At 49.5% G+C, this 11,027-nt stretch overlaps 1 protein-coding gene across 1 annotated transcript in view; it reads left to right on the top strand.

Moving 5' to 3' along the window:
* The first annotated feature begins 341 nt into the window (after nucleotides 1-341).
* Nucleotides 342-11,027, top strand: part of TUT4 (terminal uridylyl transferase 4) — a 209,217-nt gene continuing 198,531 nt past the window's right edge. The window contains exon 1 of the mRNA XM_075320092.1: nucleotides 342-495. The gene's annotated coding sequence lies outside the window, so the exon portion shown is untranslated. The remainder of the gene's footprint in view (nucleotides 496-11,027) is intronic.

Raw genomic sequence — 11,027 nt, 5'->3', positions numbered from 1 at the left:
TCTTCTTCCCCGTGTCCCCCGGTCCTCGCAGTCTTCTCCCCCGTGTCCCCCGGTCCTCGCAGTCTTCACCCCCGTGTGCCCCGGTCCTCGCAGTCTTCTCCCCCGTGTCCCCCGGTCCTCGCAGTCTTCTCCCCCGTGTCCCCCGGTCCTCGCAGTCTTCTTCCCCGTGTCCCCCGGTCCTCGCAGTCTTCTCCCCCGTGTCCCCCGGTCCTCGCAGTCTTCTTCCCCGTGTCCCCCGGTCCTCGCAGTCTTCACCCCCGTGTGCCCCAGCTCTCGCAGTCACCTCCTAAAGAGTCTGACAGCCGCGACCACGCCCCCTCCCCACAATGCAGTGCGCGCTGGACATGGCGGCGGTGTGAGCTGTGTGTTCGGGGCCTGCACACTGGTAGGAGCCGAACATGGCGCTCCCCCCGCAGCGACCTCAGGAGTAGGGGCCACAGCAGTCAGCGCATCCCCGCCAGGGCCCCCGGGCGGCACTCTGCGCCGGGACCGCAGGTAGGTGACCTCCCGTCCTCCGCTCACCGGGGCCTGGACTGTGAGGAGGGGTCGGCCCGGAGGAGCGGCTCAGTGTGCGGCGTGTGACAGCAGCAGAGCGCGGACAGCAGCGGAGCAGTGTGCACTCCGAGGGTGCAGGGGTGTGTTTATGACGTCACCATGTTTACATTCTTACTGTGACGTCACTGGTGATGTGACAGGTGCTGCCTGCGGGGTGCTCTGTACTCTGCTCTGCCTGCAGCTTTCCCTGTGCTGTGCTCTGGGGTGTGCTGTGCTGCCTTCCCTGTGCTGTGCTCTGGGGTGTGCTGTGCTGCCTACCCTGCGCTGTCTACTCTGCAGTGTGCTGTGCTGCTTTCCCTGTGCTGTGCACTGTGGTGTGCTGTGCTGCTTTCCCTGTGCTGCTTTCCCTGTGCTGTGCTGCTTTCCCTGTGCTGTGCACTGCGGTGTGCTGCTTTCCCTGTGCTGTGCACTGCGGTGTGCTGCCTACCCTGTGCTATGCTGCCTACCCTGTGCTATGCTGCCTACCCTGTGCTATGCTGCCTACCCTGTGCTATGCTGCCTACCCTGTGCTATGCTGCCTACCCTGTGCTATGCTGCCTACCCTGTGCTATGCTGCCTACCCTGTGCTATGCTGCCTACCCTGTGCTATGCTGCCTACCCTGTGCTATGCTGCCTACCCTGTGCTCTGCTGCCTACCCTGTGCTCTGCTGCTTTCCCTGTGCTCTGCTGCTTTCCCTGTGCTCTGCTGCTTTCCCTGTGCTGTGCACTGCGGTGTGCTGCTTTCCCTGTGCTGTGCACTGCGGTGTGCTGCTTTCCCTGTGCTGTGCACTGCGGTGTGCTGCTTTCCCTCTGCTGTGCACTGCGGTGTGCTGTGCTGCTTTCCCTGTGCTGTGCACTGCTTTCCCTGTGCTGTGCACTGCGGTGTGCTGTGCTGCTTTCCCTGTGCTGTGCACTGCGGTGTGCTGCTTTCCCTGTGCTGTGCACTGCGGTGTGCTGCCTTCCCTGTGCTATGCTGCTTTCCCTGTGCTATGCTGCTTTCCCTGTGCTATGCTGCTTTCCCTGTGCTATGCTGCTTTCCCTGTGCTATGCTGCTTTCCCTGTGCTCTGCTGCCTACCCTGTGCTGTGCTGTTCTGCTTCCCCTGTGCTGTGTGCTCTACCCTGTGCTGAGCTCTGCTGTGTGCTGTGCTGCCTGCGGTGTGCCCTTTGTTGCCTTTTACCTGCACTGCCTGCGGTTTTCTCTGTGCCCGCTTCTGTGTGCATTGTGCTCTGGGTACTTCTCCTTCATGGCTTCCTCATTGATCTCCAATATATTTACTATATAGGGATCTGCTGTGCGTCCCCTTGGCTCAGTACGTGGCTGTCATGTGGCTGTCACGTCTGGCCTGCGCACACCCTAAGTAATAGGGTTCCCTTTAAAGAGAATAGTTCTGCAGCCCGGACATGTCAGTCACTTCTTGTATTCTTAATGATGTAACCATTGTGGAAAATCTTCTTATACCTCTGTGTAGAGGCGTTACTCCTGTTATTCTTCCTGGAATTATGTGAATGTATTAAAAAATTGATTCCACTAAAAAGGAATTAAAAAACCCCAAATCCGTTATTTCCTATCTGTAGGTTGGGGTATATATAACTGTCTGTTCTGACAGCGGAGACCTCCAGTGATCGGGGCTAGACCCACGTTTGTGTTACATTGGGTAGAAATTGTGTACAGAGCTGGAAGTGCAGAGCTCCACGACTCCAGAGCGCGGGTGCGCCACCTGCTGGGAGAGCTGCAAACAGCTAATCAATGGGGGTATTGGGCGTGGACCCCCACCAATCTGATAACAGATTAGACAAGTCCACGTGATCATCCTGATAAATCCTATTCACCCCCCACCTCCTCCCTCTCACAGCTTCATACAGATCCTGCAGCTCCATCCCCCTCCTGTTTACTGTTTGCTGATTTAGATTGACTTTTCCCTTTAGCCACATACAGTTGAATTGCACTGAACAAAGATATAAACTCCACACTTGTTTTTGCTCCCATTTTTCATGAGCTGTACTGAAAGATCTAACATGTTTTCTATCTCGACAAAAGGCCTTTATATTTCGCTCAAATATTATTCACAAATTTGTCTGAATCTGTGTTAGGGAGCGCTTTTCCTTTGCTGAGATAATCCATCCGCCTCACAGATGCGGCATATTAAGACGCTGATTAGACAGCATGATTATTGCACAGGTGTGCCTTAAGGTACCGTCACACTAAACAACATCGCTAGCAACATCACTGCTGAGGCACAACTTGCTAGTGATGTCGCTGTGTGTGACATTCAGAAACAACCTGGCCCCTGCTGTGAGGTCGCTGGTTGTTGCCGAATGTCCTGGCCCATTTTTTAGTTGTTGTTCTCCCGCTGTGAAGCGTACATCGCTGTGTGTGACAGCGAGAGAGCAACAACTGAATGTGCAGGGAGCAGGCTTCTGCAGACGCTGGTAACCACGGTAAACAGCGGGTAACCAAGAAGCCCTTCCCTTGGTTACCCGATATTTACCTTCGTTACCAGCGTCCGCCGCTTTCACACTGCCAGTGCCGGCTCCTGCTGCTTGCACACGTAGCAGAGTACACATCGGGTAATTAACCCGATGTGTACTGTGGCTAGGTGTGCAGGGAGCCAGCGCTAAGCGGTGTGTGCTGGTAACCAAGGTAAATATCGGGTTGTTTACCCGATATTTACCTTAGTTACCAAGCGCAGAATACATCCACGTGTAGCGACGCTCCAGCGATCCCTGCCAGGTCAGGTTGCTGGTGAGATCGCTGGAGCGTCGCTTAGTGTGACATCTCACCAGCGACCTCCTAGCAACTTACCAGCGATCCCTATCAGGTTGTATCGTTGTTGGGATCGCTGGTAAGTTGTTTAGTGTGACTGGGCCTTTAGGCTGGCACAATAAAAGACCACTCTAAGGCTATGTGTGCACTAGGCGTTTTTTCCACACTGCGTTTTTTGTGCATTTTTGTCCGCAAAAAAAAAGCACCCGTGGTAAAAACGCAATGCGTTTTTAGCGCGTTTTTGGCTGCGTTTTTGTGCACTGCATTCAATGAGCGAAAAACGCTGTGAAAAATGCAGAAATAATTGACATGCTGCGTTTTTGTGGTCACCACAAAAATGCAGCTACAAAAAAATACTGTGTGCAGACAGCACTTCTGAAAACCATAGACGTTGCTGGGGAAGCAATGTCGCAGCGTTTTCTACACAAAAACGCGGTAAAAAACGCAGCAAAAACGTCGAGCGCACAGGGCCTAAATGTGCAGTTTTATCACACAGCACAATGCAAGTTGCAAGTTTTGAGGGAGCGTGCACTTGGCTGTTGACTGCAGGAATGTCACCACAGCTGTTACCTGTGAACTGAATGTTCATGTCTACCATAAGGCATTTCATAGAATTTGGCAATACATCCAACCGGTCCCACAACCGCAGACCACGTGTAACCACACCAGCCCAGGACCTCCAAGATCTTCTGAGACCAGCCCACCTTAGTGTCGCCATACAGAACTACTCAGTTTCGGAGCTGCTCCGTCTGCAGAATAGTAGCCATGGCCGGGTATTGCACATTTGCCCCCTATTGATTTGAAAAAGGGGCAGATATGCAGTACCCGGCTGTGGCCACTATACAGTTGATGGAGCTCTGCGGGGCAGCTCTGAAACGGAGTGTCACAGGTGTGTCATGGTTGACAGACAACCCTATGATGTTCGTGGCGTTTGGCTGCACAAACTGCTCCTTGAAAGTCCATATTTTTCCTCTGTGGTGTGAATGGAGTTTTGTGTGTGTCTTCTTTACTCTTCCCCTTTAGGCCCCTGCGGAGATCTTTTCGTTTCAGCTGCTAATCATTCTCCCTCACTCTTGTGTCTTTTTGTACCTGCATTTACCCGTGGTATGTTTAGGGTACCGCCACACTTTAGTGACGCTCTAGCAATCCCACCAGCAATCTGACCAGGCAGGGATCGCTGGTGCGTCGCTACATGGTCGCTGTTGAGCTGTCAATCAGGCAGATCTCACCAGCGACCAGTGACCAGCCCCCAGCCAGCAGCAACGCGTGGAAGCGATGCTGTGCTTGGTAACTAAGGTAAATATCGGGTAACCAAGCACTTGGTTACCCGATATTTACCTTAGTTACCAGCGCACACCGCTTAGTGCTGGGTCCCTGCACTCCTAGCTAGAGTACACATCGGGTTGATAAGCAAACCGCTTTGCTTATTTACCCAATGTGTACTCTGGCTACCTGTGCAGGGAGCAGGGAGCCGCCACGGACAGAATGAGAGCGGCGGACGCTATTAACCAAGGTAAATATCGGGTAACCAAGCAAAGGGCTTCGCTTGGTTACCCAATATTTACCTTGGTTACAGCTTACCGCAGGCTGCCAGACGCCGGCTCCGGCTCCCTGCACATTCAGATCGTTGCTCTCTCGCTGTCACACACAGCGATGTGTGCTTCACAGCGGGAGAGCCACGTCCAAAAAATGAACCAGCACTGTGTGTAACGAGCAGCGATTTCACAGCAGGGCCAGGTCGCTGCTCAGTGTCACACACAGCGAGATCGCTAATGAGGTCACTGATGCGTCACAAAAACCGTGACTCAGTAGCGATCTCACTATGTGAGAAGTACCCCTAAGTTTCTATACGGTCCCGATTGCAGGCAGTCGGCTTGTAACTACCTAGAGAAACCTTGTTGTATGTAGCTGTTCCTCTCAGTCATCTTGGAGATAAGTTGTTTGTTTGCTTCTCCCTGTTTTGTTTTTCCTTGTGTGCTCATCCCGCCCATTGATTACCTAGGGCCCAGTTCAGGGTCAGCCAGGGCCTGGTATCCTGCTCAGCACCTAGGTACAGAACCTATCTAGGGGATGTCAGGGGAGCCAGGGTCCAGCAGAAGGTTTATCAGGGTTTCCCCTTTCCTCCCTCTCTGACATTTGCTCGGTTTTTCTCCATACCTAGTGTGACACTGAGTAGTTCCGGCCAGTGTCACAACATCGGGAACAGCTGATCAGCGGGGATGCCGGGTGTCGCACCCTTATCAATCAGACATTGATGACTTTTCCTTGGGATAAGTAATCCATTTTAAAATTCCAGACAACTCCTTTAATTCTTCACCCGCTGATAATATCAAATTTTGCATAATTAGTTGCAACAACAGAGGTTGTTAGTTTCCAGGAGGAAGGACAGTGGGACACAAAATGCTGCTTTAATGATCCACACCGGTTCATGGGGGATACAAGTATTTACTAAAACACTATGGGGCGATTCATCAAGACCAGCATAGTGCGCGCTCGTGCTGCGCCAGCCTCACTGGAGGACACGGTGCAAAATTCATCCACCGAGTGGTGTGTGCATCGTGCACCGCGCCAGAAGTGCTATGCCAGCAGGGGACTGGAGTATCCTTTCTGCTTCACAAAACGTTGGCGCACTCGATGAGCTGATAAATACTGGTGTGAAAATGACAAACTTTTGCAACTTTTCAAAGCTTTTCTGGCTCAAAAACTTTGTTTAATCGGCCCCTAAAAGTTCTTCGGAGTGGACAGGTGCGAGATAATCCGTACTGGTCTATATCATGCAGTCCCATGAGACATGTGTGCCCTCTGCTCCATTCAGACAGAACGTCCCAGCGATCAGTAAGTTATCTCCTATCCTTTGGATATTAGTATCTTGAGAAAACACAATAAATATTAACACAAAATTACGGGGTTGGTACAAAATCAGCAGAAGGTGAGAAAACTCCTTCTGGATGATCAGTGTCACCCCAGGCTCAGCCCGGTGCGCTCTGAAAAATCTGCAGTTTGTATCCAGCAGTGTCCTGGAAGTCTTCATTGCTTTCACTGTTATCAATAGCCAAGTGTTTGCGATGGTGTATATTCATTACAGAGGAATGTCTGGCACAGGGACGCGCTGTGTTCCCAAAATACAATTGTGTAGTAATAACTTACTCTCCGATCGTCTCTGTACTAGTTATTGATTATACGTATATTGGCATTGTGCTGCCCCTGCTCTGATCGAGGGGCACTAAGGCTCTGTTCACTTCATATTTTCTATGCTCCATCCATACTCCTCATGGTGGCCTCTGTGACAGGGGACGTTCGGTCAGAATCTATTGCTGACTTGTCTTTGTGACGGGTGATTAATATCAGATCAATGGGAGTTTGACACTCGGCACTTCCACCAATTAGCCTAGGATCTGTTCTGCCCCCCAGTCAGCCTAGGATCTGTTCTGCCCCCCCAGTCAGCCTAGGATCTGTTCTGCCCCCCCAGTCAGCCTAGGATCTGTTCTGCCCCCCAGTCAGCCTAGGATCTGTTCTGCCCCCCAGTCAGCCTAGGATCTGTTCTGCCCCCCAGTCAGCCTAGGATCTGTTCTGCCCCCCAGTCAGCCTAGGATCTGTTCTGCCCCCCAGTCAGCCTAGGATCTGTTCTGCCCCCCAGTCAGCCTAGGATCTGTTCTGCCCCCCAGTCAGCCTAGGATCTGTTCTGCCCCCCAGTCAGCCTAGGATCTGTTCTGCCCCCCAGTCAGCCTAGGATCTGTTCTGCCCCCCAGTCAGCCGAGGATCTGTTCTGCCCCCCAGTCAGCCGAGGATCTGTTCTGCCCCCCAGTCAGCCGAGGATCTGTTCTGCCCCCCAGTCAGCCGAGGATCTGTTCTGCCCCCCAGTCAGCCGAGGATCTGTTCTGCCCCCCAGTCAGCCGAGGATCTGTTCTGCCCCCCAGTCAGCCGAGGATCTGTTCTGCCCCCCAGTCAGCCGAGGATCTGTTCTGCCCCCCAGTCAGCCGAGGATCTGTTCTGCCCCCCCTGTCAGCCGAGGATCTGTTCTGCCCCCCCTGTCAGCCGAGGATCTGTTCTGCCCCCCCTGTCAGCCGAGGATCTGTTCTGCCCCCCCAGTCAGCCGAGGATCTGTTCTGCCCCCCCAGTCAGCCGAGGATCTGTTCTGCCCCCCCAGTCAGCCGAGGATCTGTTCTGCCCCCCCAGTCAGCCGAGGATCTGTTCTGCCCCCCCAGTCAGCCGAGGATCTGTTCTGCCCCCCCAGTCAGCCGAGGATCTGTTCTGCCCCCCCAGTCAGCCTAGGATCTGTTCTGCCCCCCCAGTCAGCCTAGGATCTGTTCTGCCCCCCCAGTCAGCCTAGGATCTGTTCTGCCCCCCCAGTCAGCCTAGGATCTGTTCTGCCCCCCCAGTCAGCCTAGGATCTGTTCTGCCCCCCCAGTCAGCCTAGGATCTGTTCTGCCCCCCCAGTCAGCCTAGGATCTGTTCTGCATGACCCGTCAGCGGCTGCTACACATTGCGTGCTACAGCTTTCTGTTTACATCCAACCACATTTCTAAAGGCCACGTCTCACTAAGCAACATCGCTAGCAACATCGCTGCTAAGGAACAACTTTTGTGATGTTGCTAGCGATGTTGCGGTGTGTGACATCCAGCAACAACCTGGCCCCTGCTGTGAGGTCGCCGGTTGTTGCTGAATGTCCTGGGCCATTTTTTAGTTGTTGCTCTCCCGCTGTGAAGCACACATCGCTGTGTGTGACAGCGACAGAGCAACAACTGAATGTGCAGGGAGCAGGAGCCGGCTTCTGCGGACGCTGGTAACGAAGGTAAATATCGGGTAACCAAGGGAAGGGCATCTTGGTTACCCGATGTTTACATTGGTTACCAGCCTCCGCAGAAGCCGGCTCCTGCTCTCTGCACATTCAGTTGTTGCTCTGTCGCTGTCACACACAGCGATGTGCGCTTCACAGCGGGAGAGCAACAACTAAAACATGGCCCAGGACATTCAGCAACAACCAGCGACCTCACAGCAGGGGCCAGGTTGTTGCTGGATGTCACACACCGCAACATCGCTAGCAACATCACAAAAGTTGTTCCTTAGCAGCGATGTTGCTAGCGATGTTGCTTAGTGAGACGTGGCCTTTAGTTAAAAGGAGTGTACCCGATATTTACCTTAGTTACCAAGCGCAGCATGCTTCCACGCGGTGCTGCTGGCTGGGGGCTGGTCACTGGTGAGATCTGAATGTGTGACAGCTCACCAGGACCTCCTAGCAACTTACCAGCGATCCCTATCAGGTTGTATCATTGGGATCGCTGGTAAGTTGTTTAGTGTGACTGGGCCTTAAGAGCTGGTCAGTGTGATTGCAGTGTGATTGCAGTGTGATTGCAGTGTGTTGAACTCTGATTAATCAGATATTGATCACCCATCCTAAGGATAGATTATCAATATATCCTGACCAGACAACCCCTTTAATGGATGTGAGGTGCATTACGGCACTTTCTAATCTAAAAGTAGGGATCGGGGTCCTAATATCCCTGGCTAACGGATCATTTTTTTGGGGGGTAGCCTCTTAACAGCAAGAATTATGACTAAAAGGGTAATAATGAATTGTGGCCAGCGCGACTTTCAATTTTGGCCCATGGAGGACGTCCCAAACAAGAGGTCTCTCTATATAGTGTTCATAAGACCGTAATCTGCAACCAACGGCTCCCAGACTATTGTCAGCTAGAAGTCCCAGCACGCATCATGTGCAAACTGTAAAAAAACCCCAACTATTAAAAAGTGCATTACGTGTGGATGAGGATTTCATAAAATTTGCACAAAATATAGCATGCCCTTTAATGGTGAAGAATTGCTTGGATATTTGCTGCAGAATTGTGTAGAATTTCTGTAGGTTTAAAAAAAAAAAAAGCAGAAAAAAAAAAACAACAACAAACTGTCATCTGCTTGTGAAGATAAGTAGAAATGTGCAGTGAAGAAAGGCCTGAGCCTAGGTCCAGGAAGTGCGGCGGTTTCACAGCGTCTGCAGTTTGGAGAGTTGAGTTTCACTTCTGTCACATGAGGTGTCACCGGCCCACGGAGGAGGACGTGTCAGTGTTTTTCCACCACAGTCCTCAGCAAAAACTGATCACCACGTGATTGTGAAGAGTTTTTTTTTTTTTTTATTAAACCTTTTTGATATTTTATAAGGCATTTGTAACCTGAAAAAAGTTTGTTGACGGAATAATCGATTTCGTCCAATGTATGTATGTTTTGCGTTCTTGGCTAAAGGCAATCCACCCTTCCATAAGAAGTGGGAGGCGTCAAGTCACAACGAAAAGTTTTCCAATTCTGCACCAGATTAAAAATAATAAAAAAAAATAATTTACATTGCAATGTCATTAAAATATATAGAGTGGACATACCAAAAAAAAGGTTTTTCTGACGCGTTTCAAGTATAGCCATAAATAAAATAAAATTTATTTTATCTATATCTCAGCCAGACTTTTTATTTACCGTATATATTTTAATACTTTTGTATTTATACTAATATATTTTAATAATTTTTATATATTTTATTTACTTTTAATGAAGTCGCAATAAAGAATTGTTTTTTTAATCTTGTGCTAAATTGGAAAACTTTTATTTATGACTCGTTTTGTCGAGTGTGCTAAGTCTGTGCCGTTCTGTGCACTGGGCCTTTTTCACACGTCTGTGCAAAACACGCACACGCACATATGTATGTGTGTGTGTGTATATACATATATAATATATATATGTATATATATATATATCTATCTGTATATATATATATATATATATATATATATATATATATATATATATATATATATATATATATATATATATATATATATATATATAATATGTGTGTGTGGGTGTATATATGTGTGTGTGTATGTATGTATGTATGTATATATATATATATACACACACACACACACCTATATATACACACACATATACACACACACATATATATATATATATATATATATATATATGTATACATATATACAGTTAGGTCCAGAAATATTTGGACAGTGACACAATTTTCGCGAGTTGGGCTCTGCATGCCACCACATTGGATTTGAAATGAAATCTCTACAACAGAATTCAAGTGCAGATTGTAACGTTTAATTTGAAGGTTTGAACAGAAATATCTGATAGAAATTGTAGGAATTGTACACATTTCTTTACAAACACTCCACATTTCAGGAGGTCAAAAGTAATTGGACAAATAAACCAAACCCAAACAAAATATTTTTATTTTCAATATTTTGTTGTGAATCCTTTGGAGGCAATCACTGCCTTAAGTCTGGAACCCATGGACATCACCAAACGCTGGGTTTCCTCCTTCTTAATGCTTTGCCAGACCTTTACAGCCGCAGCCTTCAGGTCTTGCTTTTTTGTGGGTCTTTCCGTCTTAAGTCTGGATTTGAGCAAGTGAAATGCATGCTCAATTGGGTTAAGATCTGGTGATTGACTTGGCCATTGCAGAATGTTCCACATTTTTGCACTCATGAACTCCTGGGTAGCTTTGGCTGTATGCTTGGGGTCATTGTCCATCTGTACTATGAAGCGCCGTCCGATCAACTTTGCGGCATTTGGCTGAATCTGGGCTGAAAGTATATCCCGGTACACTTCAGAATTCATCCGGCTACTCTTGTCTGCTGTTTTGTCATCAATAAACACAAGTGACCCAGTGCCATTGAAAGCCATGCATGCCCATGCCATCACGTTGCCTCCACCATGTTTTAC

Source organism: Anomaloglossus baeobatrachus, chromosome 8, assembly GCF_048569485.1.
Source record: "Anomaloglossus baeobatrachus isolate aAnoBae1 chromosome 8, aAnoBae1.hap1, whole genome shotgun sequence".
In the NCBI taxonomy this organism is placed as follows: domain Eukaryota; kingdom Metazoa; phylum Chordata; class Amphibia; order Anura; family Aromobatidae; genus Anomaloglossus; species Anomaloglossus baeobatrachus.
This window is presented reverse-complemented; position numbering and strand designations above follow the sequence as displayed.